Source organism: Haematobia irritans, chromosome 1, assembly GCF_050003625.1.
Source record: "Haematobia irritans isolate KBUSLIRL chromosome 1, ASM5000362v1, whole genome shotgun sequence".
In the NCBI taxonomy this organism is placed as follows: domain Eukaryota; kingdom Metazoa; phylum Arthropoda; class Insecta; order Diptera; family Muscidae; genus Haematobia; species Haematobia irritans.
The window spans coordinates 62930448-62948156 of NC_134397.1; positions in this window are offsets into that span (position 1 = coordinate 62930448).

The window sequence follows — 17709 nt, forward strand, 5'->3', positions numbered from 1 at the left end:
TTGGCACGCATAGTTACAATGCTAATTCTACTCCCTATGCAAAATTTCAACTAAATCGGAGCAAAAAATTGGCCTCTGTGGGAAAATAAGTGTAAATCGGGCGAAAGCTATATATGGGAGCTATATCTAAATCTGAACCGATTTGGCTGATATTTGGCAAGTTTTTCGAGACTCATAAAATATTCGGATGTACGGAATTTGAGGAAGATCGGTTGATATACACGCCAATTATGACCAGATCGGTGAAAAATATATATGGCAGCTATATCTAAATCTGAACCGATTTTTTCCAAAATCAATAGGGATCGTCTTTGAGCCGAAACAGGACCCTATACCAAATTTTAGGATAATCGGACTGCGAGCTGTACTTTGCACACAAAAATACACCAACAGACAGACAGACAGACGGACATCGCTAAATCGACTCAGAATTTAATTCTAAGACGATCGGTATACTAAACGATGGGTCTCAGACTTTTCCTTCTTGGCGTTACGTACAAATGCACAAACTTATTATACCCTGTACCACAGTAGTGGTGAAGGGTATAATAATGATTGAACATTTTTACATTTTTAAATTGAAAACATACTTCCAAATAAAAAATTAATAATTTTCGGAAATAATTGGTTTCATTGGTTCATTAAATTTTGGCTTAGATGGAAAAAAAAAAATAATTCTATATAGTATAATTATAATATATGTAATTATAATATAATAAAAAATAAAATAAGTAAACAATAACACTATAAATCATTGATTGCCTCAATTAAAAATTAATTAAGTTTTTCGGCCAAAATCAATCCAAATTTTAATTGAATTTATATTTTGATTTGATTAAAATGTTAATTGTATCTGTTAATTTTTTAAATGAGTACGTTTTCAACTTCAGATTTTTAATTAGAAATATTTTGGCGAATTTGTGTGGGTAGCTCATTTGTATCACGAGCGAGAGTGAGTAAGTTTTTAAGTTCGTACTCATTCGTGAATTACATTTTTCGTTTGTTTTGTAAGTATAATAGTCGTGAACGTGCGTGAGTTGCATTTTACATCGTGAGCGTGCGTGAATAGTTTTTTTATGAATCGTGAGTGTGTGGAAGTACGTTTCATTGTACGTGAAAGTGCGTGAGTAGTTTTTTTTCGAATCGTGAGTGTGCGTGAATAAGTTTGTTGTTCGTGAACGTGCGTGAGTTGATATATCCCGTCGTGAGTGTGCGGTAGTCACTATTCTGCAATCGTGAGTGTTTATCTTTGCAGGATTTTGGTTCGTGAACGTGAGTGAGCGTGAATCAATAAAAACCTTCGTGCGTGAATGTTACGAATTCATTCGTGAGCGTGCGTGAGTGTGAGCAATTCCAAAACGGGCGTGCGTGATCGTGCGTGAATGTTACGAATTCATTCGTGAGCGTGCGTGATCGTGCGTGAATGTTACGAATTCATTCGTGAGCGTGCGTGAGTGTGAGCAATTCTAAAACAGGCGTGCGTGATTGTGCGTGAATGACATTTTGAATTTGTGAGCGTGCGTGAGCGTGCGTGAAAACTCCCTCACGCGCACACCTCTAAGCTACAATGCTAATTCTACTCCCTGTGCAAAATTTCAACTAAATCGGAGTTAAAAATTGGCCTCTGTGGGCAAATGAGTGTAAATCGGGCGAAAGCTATATATGGGAGCTATATCTAAATCTGAACCGATTTGGCTGATATTTTGCAAGTTTTTCGAGACTTATAAAATATTCGGATGTACAGAATTTGAGGAAGATCGGTTGATATACACGCCAATTATGACCAGATCGGTGAAAAATATATATGGCAGCTATATCTAAATCTGAACCGATTTTTTCCAAAATCAATAGGGATCGTCTTTGAGCCGAAACAGGACCCTATACCAAATTTTAGGACAATCGGACTAAAACTGCGAGCTGTACTTTGCACACAAAAATACATCAACAGACAGACAGACGGACAGACAGACAGACGGACATCGCTAAATCGACTCAGAATTTAATTCTAAGACGATCGGTATACTAAACGATGGGTCTCAGACTTTTCCTTCTTGGCGTTACATACAAATGCACAAACTTATTATACCCTGTGCCACAGTAGTGGTGAAGGGTATAATTACGTTTAACATAGTAATTTTATAATATTTAGTCTAAATTGCTGTGGTTCCACCCAATTCTGCGAAGACAATATAGAAGGAATTGCTATTGAAAAGATTCAAGCACATTCCTAAAAATGGCATACTAGCGGGCCCAACCTACGGAAGCGTGTTCCAGCTTGGATCTTACTAATGAAGTGTATAAAGTTTTCGCGCCTAAGGCATCAATGAATTCTTTGCCCCACCTTTAGTGATAGTGGCTAACTTAGACTATTGAGACCATTGTTCTCCACCGATTTTTGTTTCATTTTCTTTTACCCAGACACACCTTATGGAAGATATAGCTTAAATCAGATGACGTCAATCCTCTACATAAAAAAATATAATTCTTTCCTCCGAAACGAAATTCTAGACCAAATAATTTAGAATTTTAGAATATATTTTTTTTTTTTATCCCATAAGAACAATAAGAAGGTATTTCCCTTTTAGTGCAATGTATACATCATAAAGAAAGTCATTAATTAGTTTTCTTTTCCTGTTTATCTTTAAGGCAAATAAACTTTAATTTACACAAATCTTTACACAACTTTAATAAAATCCAACGTTGATCTAAAATTTCGTTTCCGATAAAAGAAATTAATTTATTGCTTGCATATTCGATAAGGGTGTACAAATTTTCGAGCTTTGCTAAATTTGTTTGTTTTTACTGCAAAATTTAGTCATTTGAAACTTATTTTTCGTCCCTCCTATAAAACTTCATAGCCATGTGGATTTATCAAGCTTGTTTCCTGGTATTTTAACCCATGGGGAAAAGTGTGTTTTTTGCTCACCACGAACTCACACGTTCACAGTTGCACATAAGCAGCCTATCACATAACCACCAAACTTGCACTATCAGCGCTACCATTTCGCACACGCATTTCGACATGTATGCGTTAAACTGGCTTTACTTTCGCTCTTTAACATATAAATATACGCATATCCATTGAATGATATACTCAGACATACTTACATCGAATGCTTACAGAATTTCAAACACACACACACACAAATTCTTATCCATTTATCAACGTGACTTTGGTAAACTTTGTGGATTTCACAAGTTTTTCGGGTAAGCGTGTGAATGAGTTAACAGAGTGCTAGAGTACACAGAAAAAAAAGGGTTTTCTGTGTCAATCACGTTAATAAACGAAGATAATATGTTTGAACAATACAAACAATATTTTGTTTGGACCTATCCTGAAAATATATATGTTTGAAGCTGAATGTGTTTGGGAGTATATGTTACAAGAAAGATATATAGATATATAGATATCACGAAATTTTTATGAATTTAGCCACATTACCAATTTTATTGCAGACATAAAGGGTGATACGGTCAAAATTTGGTCAAGGGAAAACGCGTGTAAATCGTTGAAATCGTTTATTTAAACAATCAAATTAAATTTCTTTTTGAAGTTCAATTAGTATAAAATTCAGGAAAAATATTCAGTTAGGCTTTCGCTTTTCCAAATCCGAATTGCCGGGCTTCACGCTTGACACCTGCCATCAAATTTTGTACAGCCACCTTGTCCACCTTCTTCGCCGCAGAAAGCCAGTTTGCCTTGAACTGCTGCTCGTCCTTAGTAGTTTTTTTGGTCTTCTTTATGTTCCGCTTGACAATAGCCCAGTATTTCTCAATTGGGCGGTGCTCTGGCGTGTTGGGAGGGTTCTTGTCCTTTCGGAACCACCTGCACGTTGTTGGCGGCGTACCACTCCATGGCCTTTTTACCGTAATGGCAAGATGCCAAATCCGGCCAAAACAGTACGGAACAACCGTGTTTCTTCAAGAAAGGCAGCAAACGTTTATTCAAACACTCTTTCACGTAAATTTCTTGGTTGACAGTCCCGGAAGCTATGTAAATGCTGCTTTTCAAGCCACAGGTACAGATGGCTTGCCAAACCAGATATTTCTTTGCGAACTTTGACAGTTTTATGTGCTTGAAAATATCTGCTACCTTTCCCCTTCCTTTTGCCGTATAAAACTCCTGTCCCGGAAGCTGCTTGTAGTCGGCTTTGACGTAGGTTTCGTCGTCCATTACCATGCAGTCAAACTTCGTCAGCATCGTCGTGTACAGCCTCCGGGATCGCGCTTTGGCCGTCGTATTTTGTTTATCATCGCGATTTGGAGCCACTACCTTCTTGTAAGTCGATAGTCCGGCTCGTTTTTTTGGCTCGATGCATGGTTGTAGACGATACACCCAGCTTATTTGCGGCATCTTGGAGAGAGAGGTTAGGGTTTCGCTTGAAACTACCGGCAACTCTCTTTGTCGTCTCAGCGGCTTCCTGTTTTCGATTTCCCCCCGATCCAGACTTCCTGGCTGTCGACAAACGTTCCCCAAACACTTTAATTACATTTGTAACGGTTGATTTGGCAACTTTTAGCGACTTTGCCAGCTTTGCGTGCGAGTGGCTCGGATTTTCGCGATGCGCGAGCAAAATTTTGATACGCTGCTCTTCTTGCTTGGACGGCATTTTGACAACTGAAGAGTGAATTCCAAAATCAAAATAGGAGCAACATTCTACACACACAAAATGAGGGGTGTTCAGGTTTTTTAAATGCAAAATTGAAAGAAATACGTCAATTTTATATTGACCAAATTTTGACCGTATCACCCTTTATCAATCATACCTGCAAAATATTATACCAATTGGTTCAGATTTAGATATAGGTCCCATATATATGCATCGCTCGATTTTGTCATATTTGGCCATAATACTCTTATTTATTAACCTATGTTATTCAAATTTCAAATTTTGATGTACTAGCCGATCGTATTTAGACTTACATGTAGCTCTTACATACATCTATTGCCCTATTTGCAGAAATTTGGATTTATTACCCACAACTAATTGACCGATTTCCTTTTTTTTTAATAATGGACTTAATATTAGTGGCATACTAACTCTTTTGGTGCAAAATACACTATAGCTCCTAATATTAGACATCTCTGCTCAGATTGTGACAAGACACCCATAAACATGTACCCTCCTTTATGTTCTCCAAAACCTATACCAATGAAACCCCACAAATGCTTATGTTTACTAATTCAGTAGGGGTGGTTTAGGGTATGATATAGTCGGCCCGCCCGACTTTCTACTTTACTCATTTGTTTTGATTTAATATATACCACCTATGGGGGTTTTAAGATACCTTGCCATCGGCAAGCGTTACCGCAACTTAAGTAATTCGATTGTGGATGGCAGTGTTTAGAAGAAGTTTCTACGCAATCCATGATGGAGGGTACATAAGCTTACGGCCGTATATACTTGTTTTTGTCTAATATATACCACGTATGGACTAACTTACAATTTCGAAGACGATGTCAAGAAGAATTAAAATAACTTGACATCGGTAAATATTACCACAACCCAAGTAATTCGATTGTGGATGACAGTCTTTCGTAGAAGGTTCTACGCAATCCATGGTGGAGGGTACATAAGATTCAGCCTGGCCGAAATTACGGCCGTACATAATAATAAAAAAAAATATTTATTGAATAATTGTTTTTTAATTCATTTTGAAGTTTTCAACTTTTTAATTGGAAATATTTTGGTGATATTTTTGTCGGTGTATATGTGGTTATGTGCCTATATAATGGGTATGGAAAACCCCAACAAGTTTCGTGTTTTGTTTTGTATTTTTTTTTTGTTTTGTTTTGACGGGGAGGCTTTTCTTGTGTTACATTCCACACTGAACTGTTCTCTTTTACGTTAAAAGCGAAGAGTTTTTCAAAATATTCACTACACCTATGATTAATGCAATAAAGTTTTGTGCTAAACGAGTTGTATGGAAATCATGTGACGGGAATACATGTATCACTTTTAACATGGCAGCACGTAGTACCTCTTCCAAACCTCCAATGCCTTCATCATCAAGATTTTTACATAAGCTATGTTCAACAACACCTTCAACTTTCCGTTTCCGGCTGAGGAACTTTACGAAACTTGTTATGACAAACCTCTTTAAAGTAGGGCATAGTATTATTTACATGCATCGATTATATTTATGCAAATTATTTTGTATATTACTATAAATTTACGTGATTGAGTTATTGAAAATTTTCTTGTAAATTGCAACAATATATTATGCCAGAATTATGCATACGAAAAATTGAAAATATTTGTTATGAATCCATGTAAAAACATTGCATCAAAGTGAATTTTATTGTAATTATTCAGCAAAAACAAATTGGCAGTACTTCCTAAAGTACATCTAAAAATGCTCTTCTAGAGATGGACTTAATATTCTCTTCACAAAAAATTCATTTGAAGCGATAACAGGTTGGCTGATAAATCCCCGGTCTAACAAAGAAAAACACATTTTGTTGTCAAAATTCGTTTTTATTATTAGTTCCCTTCAAGAGTGATACAACGATTATAACGACCTTCCAATATTTTGATACCATTTTGGTAGCACTCCTTTGGTTTTGCCTCAAAATTGGCCTCAGTTTCGGTGATCACCTCTTCATTGCAGCCAAATTTCTTCCCTGCGAGCAACCTTTTAAGGTCTGAGACCAAGAAAAAGTCGAAGCCCAATTCATGAATTTTTGCCATCGTTCTCAATGACTTGTGGCACGGTGCGTTTTCTTGGTGGAACAACACTTTTTTCTTCTTCATATGGGGACGTTTTGCCGCGATTTCGACCTTCAAACGCTCCAATAACGGCATATAATAGTCACTGTTGATGGTTTTTCCCTTCTCGAGATAATCGATAAAAATTATTCCACGCGCATCCCAAAAAACAGAGGCCATTACTTTGCCAGCGGACTTTTGAGTCTTTCCACGCTTCGGAGACGGTTCACCGGTCGCTGTCCACTCAGCCGACTGTCGATTGGACTCAGAAGTGTAGTGATGGAGCCATGTTTCATCCATTGTCACATATCGACGGAAAAACTCGGGTGTATTACGAGTTAACAGCTGCAAACACCGCTTAGAATCATCAATGTGAGCTCGTGCGGCACCCATTTTGCAGAGAGCTTCCGCCTATCCAAATATTGATGAATGATATGACCAACACGTTCCTTTGATATCTTTAAGGCCTCTGCTATCTCGATCTACTTTATTTTACAGTCATTCAAAATCATTTTGTGGATTTTTTTGATGTTTTCGTCGGTAACCAACTCTTTCGGGCGTTCACTGCGTTCACGGTCCTCCTTGCTCATTTCACCACGCTTGAATTTTGCATACCAATAAGTTATTATTGATTTCCCTGGGGTAGAGTTCGGAAACTCATTATCAAGCCAAGTTTTTGCCCACCCTCCGTATTTTTTTCCTTCAGAAAACAGTATTTTATCAAAACACGAAATTCCTTTTTTTTCCATTTTTGTTTTTCACAATAACAAAAGTTGATTCACAAAAGACGCTCTATCTCACAAACTAAATGACTTACAGACGTCAAATTTTGACACGAATCATTTGAAGGTTGGTACTATATAAAAATAATATGCATTTAATATTAGCGATGCCATCTATGTGTCAGACCGGGGACTTATCGGCCAACCTGTTATGTAAATATCCTTTGTTTCACGCTATTTCACGAATTAATTCAAATTTTCTGGATTTTACTGTGTATAAAACACAGCGAGGACAAATAAAATAATAAAAATTTCCAAAAAAAAAAAAAATTGAAAAGTGTAACGTTACATTAGAATTTGTTATCAAATATTGGCTAGTATTATTAAAAAAAATGTTTTCGTAGCGATAAATGTCGAAAAAGTTAAGAAAAATTTAATTTTTGTAAGGTTTTTCTTAAGTTTTTTTTTGAAATGAAATCTGAAATATCATCACATCGGAAGAAATAATGCAAAATCAATGCAGTAGATGCTTAAAAATATAACTTTCGCCTTATGACAAATCCATATATACCAAGTAAGGAAAGCCTAAAGTCGGTCGGGGCCGACTATATTATACCCTTCACCAAAATGTGTTAGGAACTATATAAAGGTTTATATTCCCATATACAAATATTTAACTATGAACCGATTTGGACAAAATTTATTAAACTTTCACAAAATGTCTAAACTTAAAATTTAAATTGGTTGATGACCGGGACGTACCTCAATGTTAGTAAAAAAATATTGAAAATATTTAAAGTGCATTATATTTGGCAAATCTTCATTTATGATTTATAGGTCGATATATACTAATTAGAGTATAGGTAAATTTGCATAATTTTTGCGAGTTTTCGCCTTAACAGTGACGATTTTACAAGGAACATTTGGGTATTTTGCCCATATTTGCTAAAATCGGAAGAACATGTATATGGGGCTTTGTCTAATTCTGAGCCGACTTTGATAAAATTTGGCACACATTCCTAAAATTTTAATTGAACGCTCAGTGCAAAACTTCAAAATCTCCGAAATGAAACTTTGGCCTCCGTGGTCATATGAATCTAAATCGGGCGAAAGATATATATGGGAGTTATATCTAAATCTGAACAGATTTCAACCAAATTTGGAATGTGTTGCAAGAATGTTAGTCCTACTCTCTGTGCAAAACTTTAAGTAAATCGGAGTGAAAATTTTAACCTCTGGGCCATACAAGTTCGTATCGGACGAAAGATATATATGAGAGCTATATCTAAATCTGCACCAATTTCAACTAAATTTGGCATGCATAGTAAAAATGTTATTTCCATTTCCTGTGTACAATTTTAAGTAAATCGGAGGAAAATTTTGATCTACGGTGGTCATATCTGTAGAGCGGACGACAGATATATGTTATATGGGAGCCATATCTAAATCTGAAACGATTTCAACCAAATTCGGTACGCATATTTATAATGTTAATTCTATTCCTTGTGCAAAATTTCACGTAACTCGGAGTAAACATTTGAGTGTAAATCGGGCGAGAGCTATATATGGCAGCTATATCTAAATCTGAACCGATTTCAACCAAATTCGGTGTGGATATTTATAATGTTAATTCTACTCCCTGTGCAAAATTTCACGTAAATTGGAACAAAAGATTGGCCTCTGAGGCCATAGGAGAGTAAATCGGACGAAAGCTATATATGAGAGCTATATCTGAATCTCAACCGATTTGACTGATATTTTGCAAAATTTACGAGACTCACAAAATATTCGATTATACGAAATTGGAAGAAGATCGGTTGATAAATACGTCATTTCTGACCAGATCGGTTATAAATATATATGCCAGCTATATCTAAATCTCAACCGATTTATCGTATAGGGATCGTCTTTGAGCCGAAAAAGGACCCTATGACAAATTTGAGGACGATCGGACTTAAACTGCGACCTGTACTTTGCACACAAAATTACATATACAGACAGACGGACATCGGTAAATCGACTCAGAAAGATGAGTCTATGACGACACCTACTCAGCGTTACATACAAATTCACAAACTTATTATACCCTGTACCCATTAGCGTAGCTAGACAATTTTCCTAGGGGGGCTATAGCCCCCCTAGCTAAAAATTTATAGACTGAACTTATAGGTTCAATTAATGTTTTATTTCATAAAATTGAATAAAAAATTGGACATCAAAATAACTCGACAATTAATTTATAATAAAGCAACTAAAAGTAGTTACACACTTTTCCCAGCAAGAAAATTGTGAGTTGTCCTCAATTATTTTAACTACTTCATTTTTTTTACATATTTTAATGTGTAATTTTTTGTTTTCTTTTTTTTTCAAATAGTTTAAAAAAAGAGTAAGAATAAATAAATTGGTACAAATTATTCAAATTTTGCCACAAAACTGCTAAATCCATTATAGAAAAATCTATAAGTTTGGAAATTATTCGAGGAAAAACGTTTCAAATAAGCGTCAGAAAGCATTAAAAATCATAAAATCTATATAAAAATTATTTATTTGGGAAAATATCATAAAATTTTTTAATTCACATTCAAAACACTGAATTCGGATCTCACCTTAAGAAGTGATGCAAATTCATTGCAACGGCTGTTGAAACGGTGAACATTTGTCCTATGACAAGCTCATATTACATTCATTGCTTCTCCGCCAATTTTGCACCACTTCTAGACCCAAAAAGAACATTTTCACTACTTTTTAGGCAACGCTTTTTCGCAGCATTATTAAGATATTAATTTATGAAAGAATGTTTTAATATCAATTACTATTTTTTAAATTAAATTGACTAAACTAAATCAATCATAAGTTCAACCACAGCTTTATTTCATAAATATCTGACTTCAAACATTGCCATCGGCAACTGCTACCACAACCCAAGTAATTCGATTGTTCATGAAAGTCATTAGCGGAACTTTGTGCAATTGTATATACTTGTTTTATTTTTCTAAAAATTAAAAAAACTATTGACATTTATTGAAAAATGGAAAATCATAAATAGAGTTTCAAATTCTGGGGGGGGCTAAAATTTTTCTGGGGGGTCTAAGCCCCCTCCCCAGAGGCCTTCCTACGCTTATGCCTGTACCACAGTAGTGGTGAAGGGTATACAAATTCATCGCTTACATTTCTATTCACTGCCATCTTTTTTAATGGCATTTTATTTTTTTTTATTGGAAAAAATTATTTGGTTATAGATAAATAATATAGTATTTTTGGGAAATTTCCAAATAACATAGCCAAATAAAATTTTCCTATCTCCAAGTATGTCACAAAAATTGCGTGTCCTAAACGTGGGTATAAAATTCAACGGCCGTTCATATAAATTCAAAGTAAACCATTGGCATAGCTAGAGGGGTGGGGGGATTTTCAGAGAACGCAAAGGGTGATCATGTGTTAAAAATAGGGTACCTCTATTTGTGATATCTGGTCAGGGAGAGGGGCCTCCCCCTTTTTGAAATTCGCACTTAATATCTCCGATTTGCTTGAAATTTTTCGGGAACGTTGGGGGTGATCTCTCGCCAAAGATCGGCTACTTTATTTTTTGATATTTTGACAGGGAGGTTGGCCTCACACTCTCTCGACTTTTGAAAATTGGGATTAAGTTCTCTGATTTGGTTCAACTCGAAACGGCTGATTTACATGAAATTCTCAGAGAAAGTAGAGAATGATCATGTCTATGTCTAGTCAGGGAGGGGACTTTGTACTTGGCCGATTTTTGGAAAATTGTATTTATGTTCTCCGATTTGCTTGAAATTTTCAGGAAAGTTTGGGTATGGCCTTAAGATAAAGAATTTTGGTCAGTGAGGGGACCTCCCCTTTGGCCGGCGTTTTTTTTAATTTCAGTGAAAAACTACACTACTCCGATTTATTTGAAATTTACAGAGGAAGTGTGGGTAGGTTATGAAATTAATATGGGGTATAAAACGCAGTACATAACAAATATGCGTTCATCCAAAACTCCAAAATCCCTTCGCTGTTATAAAAAAGGGGTTTTTACCAAAAATATACTCCAAAAGTAAAAATATTGTAAAAACATTTCTAAACAAATATGGTTAGGTTAGGTTAGGTTATGGAGGATGACACGAATCCGAACTAGCGGATTTGTATCCACTTAGACCATAGTTGGTCCATTGCGATTCCTCAAACTACTTTCCATCTTCCTCCTCGTGTCCGTCTACTTCCGGCCGGGGTTTTACCAAAAATATACTCCAAAATTAAAAATATTGTAAAAACATTTCTAAACAAATATGGTTAGTTTAGGTTAGGTTATGGAGGATAACACGAATCAAAACTAGCGGATTTGTGTCCACTTAGACCATAGTTGGTCCATTGCGATTCCTCAAACTTCTTTCCATGTTCCTCCTCGTGTCCGTCTATTTTCGGCCGGAATGAGACCATTGTATGACAATGTATCCTTCGGACGCTCCTAGTTCCTCCACCCCGAAGCTTTGATGAAGACGAAAATATTCCTCAGGCTGCATTCTTGCAAATCGGTCATAGTCTGAAAGAAATAAGAGCCCAGTATCTTGTTTCTTCTGAAAAATAGTGCTGGACACTGGCACAGGAAGCGAAAAAAATCTTCCATAGCCTCGGGGTCCAGATACCACCTACAAATATCATCATTCGCTAGGCCTATCCTTACCATGTGTATTCCCAAGGTGTTGTGTCCCGTTATGATGCCTATCATAGACCTCACATCCTCTCTCTGAAATGACATCAAGACTTCAGAGTTCCTAATACTATTGTCGTCCCATATCAGTTTGGTTTGTTCACAGCCAATAGAAGAAGCCCATCGTCTCTTCCATAAGTCTTCATATTTGCTATTGATCTTGTAAATAAACAAGGAGAGCGGAGGAAAAACGTCCGTACCACCTGCGCCTTCCTTAGCCAGTATATCTGCCTCTTCATTCCCAGCTATGCCATAATGTCCAGGTACCCAGCACAGAGTTACATTATGCTGTTCAGTGACAACCGTAAGCTCTCTACGATAGCGGCTGACCACCTTCGACCTTATGTTCGTATTGCACAGGGCCTTTATAGCTGCCTGACTATCGATGAAAATGCTGATATCGCATCTAAATAACGGCCTCATCGATAGAAGTTCTGCAGCTTTTGCAATAGCAAATATCTCGGCCTGAAAAATGCTGCATTGCTCGTCCAACTTAAAGGACTCCTTAAGTTCCAACTCCTTGCAGTATATTCCGCTGCCTACACCAAAATATAGCAGAATTTTATTTTTTATTTAATAATATATACTGCACTGAAAAAAAATATTGTCGTGAGTTCAAAGATTTCATGTCTGAATGCAAATTTTGCTTAGCATAGATGACGCATTCTCTAATATAAAGTTTTTTTTTCGTTGTCCAAAAGTCGATAAACTTTTCAATGAAGTCGTATTGCCCTTATAATTAAGTGATTTTACTGAAAAATGTGTATCATAACATGCCTTTATAATTCAAAAAAATTCTTTAAATTTAAAGAAATTGTCTTTAAATTTGTTGTCTTTTTCATTTTGACTACAAAGCAAAAATTAGTTCAAATATAGGACATGTTTTTCAACACTTTATTTTAAAGACGTTTTTTACTTGAAACATAGCACAATTTCTACTGGAAGTCGAGTCTTAAAAATCTGAAAAAGCGAAAAATTAAAATTTGCTTCCTAGAAACAAGTACACAAAACCCAAATTTAAAAGAGAATTGTGTCTTAAAAGTATCCTTACTTGTATTCTCCGCTTCTTCGACTCGAAATCAATACCAAAATTTTTAAAGTAAAGGTAAAATCTTTGGAACCGGGCATGCCTTTTTTGGTGTATAATCAACACATAGGGGTGAAAACAACATTAAACATTAAATTGTGATGTATGGATTAAAAAATGTCATAACTTTAACAAATTGTAAAAATTTTAATTTGCTGAAATTTATTTATTATGTTTCTCTTCAAGAACCATCACCATTAATACTTAAACCAAACATTTAACTTGGCTACACCCGAAAAAAAGTGAACCCACCATGGAAGAAAATGTAGGTTTATTTTAGAAAAATTTAACTAAAATAGTTTTCTAATTGCAACATGTTACAAATAAGTTTAAAATTTTTGTCAAATTGAAGAAAATTTATTCAAAATATTTTTTTTTCTGGTATGTAAGAAAATTTCATATGTTGAAGGAAAAAATTGGAAAAATGTCTTTAGCGCTGTACGAAGTTCAGGACAGGTACAATTTTAGTAAAATTTACTCATTTGAGAGAATTACGAACTCAATTTAAGCAAACTTCTGCCATTTTAGGACAATATGAACTAATTTATTTTTTAGTAAAATTGTGCACTATATTTGTATACAACTTTTTTTCTTATTTTTAGTTAACATCATTAAAGTTATCAAAAAATTATTCAAATAAGGAACATTTGCTCATATTGTGCAAAATCTAACTAAAATCAACTAATCTTCATGAACTAAAATAAAGTTTAGTTTGCATTAGAGCCCCTTTTTTCTGGGTGTAAGCGCGGACCACTCGTACACCAGCCAAGCAACTTAAAACTTAAAATTCAAATATTAAAAAAAAAAAAACAAGTAAGGAAAGTCTAAAGTCGGACGGGGCCGACTATATTATACCCTGCACCACTCTGCAGATCTAAATTTTCCATACCATATCACATCCGTCAAATGTACATACATTTAAATATCACTCGATCTGGACAGAATTTGATAGACTTCTACAGAATCTATAGACTCAAAATTTAAGTCGGCTAATGCATTAGGGTGGAACACAATGTTAGTAAAAAAATATGGGAAACGTTTAAATCTGAAGCAATTTTAAGGAAACTTCGCAAAAGTTTATTTATGATTTATCGCTCGATATATATGTATTAGACGTTTAGGAAAATTAGAGCCATTTTTACAACTTTTCGACTAAGCAGTGGCGATTTTACAAGGAAAATGTTGGTATTTTGACCATTTTTGTCGAAATCAGAAAAACATATATATGGGAGCTATATCTAAATCTGAACCGATTTCAACCAAATTTGGCACGCATAGCAACAATGCTAATTCTACTCCCTGTGCAAAATTTCAACTAAATCGGAGTTAAAAATTGGCCTCTGTGGTCATATGAGTGTAAATCGGGCGAAAGCTATATATGGGAGCTATATTTAAATCTGAACCGATTTCAACCAAATTTGGCACGCATAGCTACAATGCTAATTCTACTCCCTGTGCAAAATTTCACCCAAATTGGGGTAAAACTCTGGCTTCTGAGACCGTATTAATCCATATCGGGCGAAAGATGTATATGGGAGCTATATCTAAATCTGAACCGATTTCAATAAAATTTTGCACACTTGACTATAGTACTAATTGTTCTTCTTGTGCAAATTTTTAAGTAAATTAGTGTAAAACTCTGGCTTCTGGGGCCATATAAGTCCATATCGGGCGAAATATATATATGGGAGCTATATCTAAATCTGAACCGATTTCTTCCAAAATCAATAGGGATCTATTCTGAGCCAAAACACATACTTGTGCCAAATTTGAAGTCGATTGGACTAAAACTGCGACCTAGACTTTGATTACAAAAATGTGTTTACGGACAGACGGACATCGCTATATCGACTCAAGAGCCCACCCTGAGCATTTTGCCAAAGACACCATGCGTCTATCTCGTCTCCTTCTGGGTGTTGCAAAGATATGCACTAACTTATAATACCCTGTTCCACAGTGTGGAGCAGGGTATAAAATGTTCTAGTCAAAAAATGCAAAATTTTATTTTTGTATTCGAAGCTAAGAATCGTATATAATTAGAATAAAATCGTTAGAATAAAAGGAATAAAAATCGGAGCACATATTTTTTTGTTGTTTTCGAAGGACTGTGCAACGGCGCTTTCAGAGAATAGTCTTCGCTTCATTTCTACCAATCAATGAAATATATAATAAATATAAATAATTAAATATGATAAAGTCGTATATAAACAAATCTATTAAAGGTTTCTACACTGAAAAAAATATTGCCTTGAGGCCAAAGATTTCGTGTCCTTAAAATACAAAAGCGTTTTTTGCTTAGAAAAGAAGACGCATTTCTCTTATATAAAGTTTTTTCCTTGTCCAAAAGACGTTCAACTTTTCAATAAAGTCTTTTTTTTCCTGATTATTAAGTGATTCGACATATAAATTGGTATCTTAAAATGAAAGAAAATTTTATTTGACTACGGCCAAACTGTCTTTAATAATTTTGAAAAATTCTTTAAAATTAATGAAATTGTCTTTAAATTGGTTGACTTTTTGCATCTTGACAACAAAGAAAATTTTTTTTCGAAATCGGGACATGTTTTTCCCAACTTTATTTTAAAGACGATTTTTACTTCAATTATAGCATAATTTCTACTTGAAGTCGAGTCTGAATTTGGAAATTTAATTTTTCGTTAGCATGTTTTTAAAGAATTTTGACAGCAAATGAAGAAAAAAGCTAAACAAATTTATAAATTAAAATTTGTTTCCTAGAATCAAGTACGCAAAACTCTAATTTAAACGAGAATTGTGCCTTAAATTTGCCTTTACTTCAATTCTCCGGTTCTTTGGCTCGGATTCAATACCAAAATCATTAGTGCAAAGACAAAAATGTTTGGAACTGGGCACGCTTTCTTTCAGTGTATTAAAGGTGTCTATATGGCAGGCCGGGAACTTTTAAATTTACCTATTTTTATCACACAGACCTATATGAAGTACACTACATCTTTAGTTTAGGGCAACAGTTTTCAGCGTTAACTTCTCTGTCGATAACAAATGACAGAGCAAACTTCTCTAATTTTAGCCTTATGAAATTAGCAAGAAATGAATTCCAAAAGTAAAACCACACAGAAACTTTAATACCTCACCAAGCATCATCAAGAATGTTTGACCACAAACATACTTTGATACCTAAATTTTTAGTCGTCCCAGCACTAGACCACTTGTGGCCAATTACAGAGATGAAGGTAAAAAATTTTGAAAATATTTGTGAAATAAAAGACCATTTATATTCATGAACTAATTAGATAAATATGTGACAATTCTGATTATATGAGCATACACTCTATTATTCTATGAAAATGCCAAGAAGAGTTTGATTTGGAAGGATTTGTTGATGATTTTTATGAAGAAGTTTGTTATGAATTTAAAGGTATTTTACGAAGTAGTCTATGTTAAAAATACGAAACTTTAATTTTCAAAACAACAACAACAAAAAAACTTAAGAACAAGTGAGGACATTAGAAAGTTGGGATGGGCTGACTATATCATGCCCTAAACCGTACCTACTGAATTAGGAAACCTAAGAATTAAAATAAGAGTGCACCCAGAACCATTAGGAAATTTTAATTAAAATATTTTAGTAATTGCAACATTCTTCATATAACATTGTAATTTTTGTCAAGTTGAAGAAAATTTATTACAAATAATAACTTTTTTGCTCTTATTTAATCAAACTGCATATTTTGAAAGAAAAAATTGGAATTACAAATTGTTAAAATTTCTTTATCTCAATATGAAGTTCTAGACAGACACAATTTAAGAAAAATTACTCATTTCAGAAACTTATGAACACTGAAAAAAAGCATGCACGGTACCAAAGATTTTGTCTTAACTTGATTGATTCCGAGCCAAAGAAGCGGAGAATAAAGGGTGATACGGTCAAAATTTGGTCAAGGGAAAACGCGTGTAAATCGGTGAAATCGTTTATTTAAAAACTCAAATTAAATTTCTTTTTCAAGTTCAATTAGTATAAAATTCAGGAAAAATATTCAGTTAGGCTTTCGCTTTTTCAAATCCGAATTTCCGGGCCTCACGCTTGACACCTGCCATCAGATTTTGTACAGCCACCTTGTCCACCTTCTTCGCCACAGAAAGCCAGTTTGCCTTGAACTGCTGCTCGTCCTTAGCAGGTTCCGCTTGACAATAGCCCAGTATTTCTCAATTGGGTGGAGCTCTGGCGTGTTGGGAGGGTTCTTGTCCTTGGGAACCACGTGCACGTTGTTGGCGGCGTACCACTCCATGGCCTTTTTAGCGTAATGGCAAAATGCCAAATCCGACCAAAACAGTACGGAACAACCGTGTTTCTTCAGGAAAGGCAGCAGACGTTTATTCAAACACTCTTAAAAGGAAAATTTCTTGGTTGACAGTCCCGGAAGCTATGAAAATGCTGCTTTTCAAGCCACAGGTACAGATGGCTTGCCAAACCAGATATTTCTTTGCGAACTTTGACAG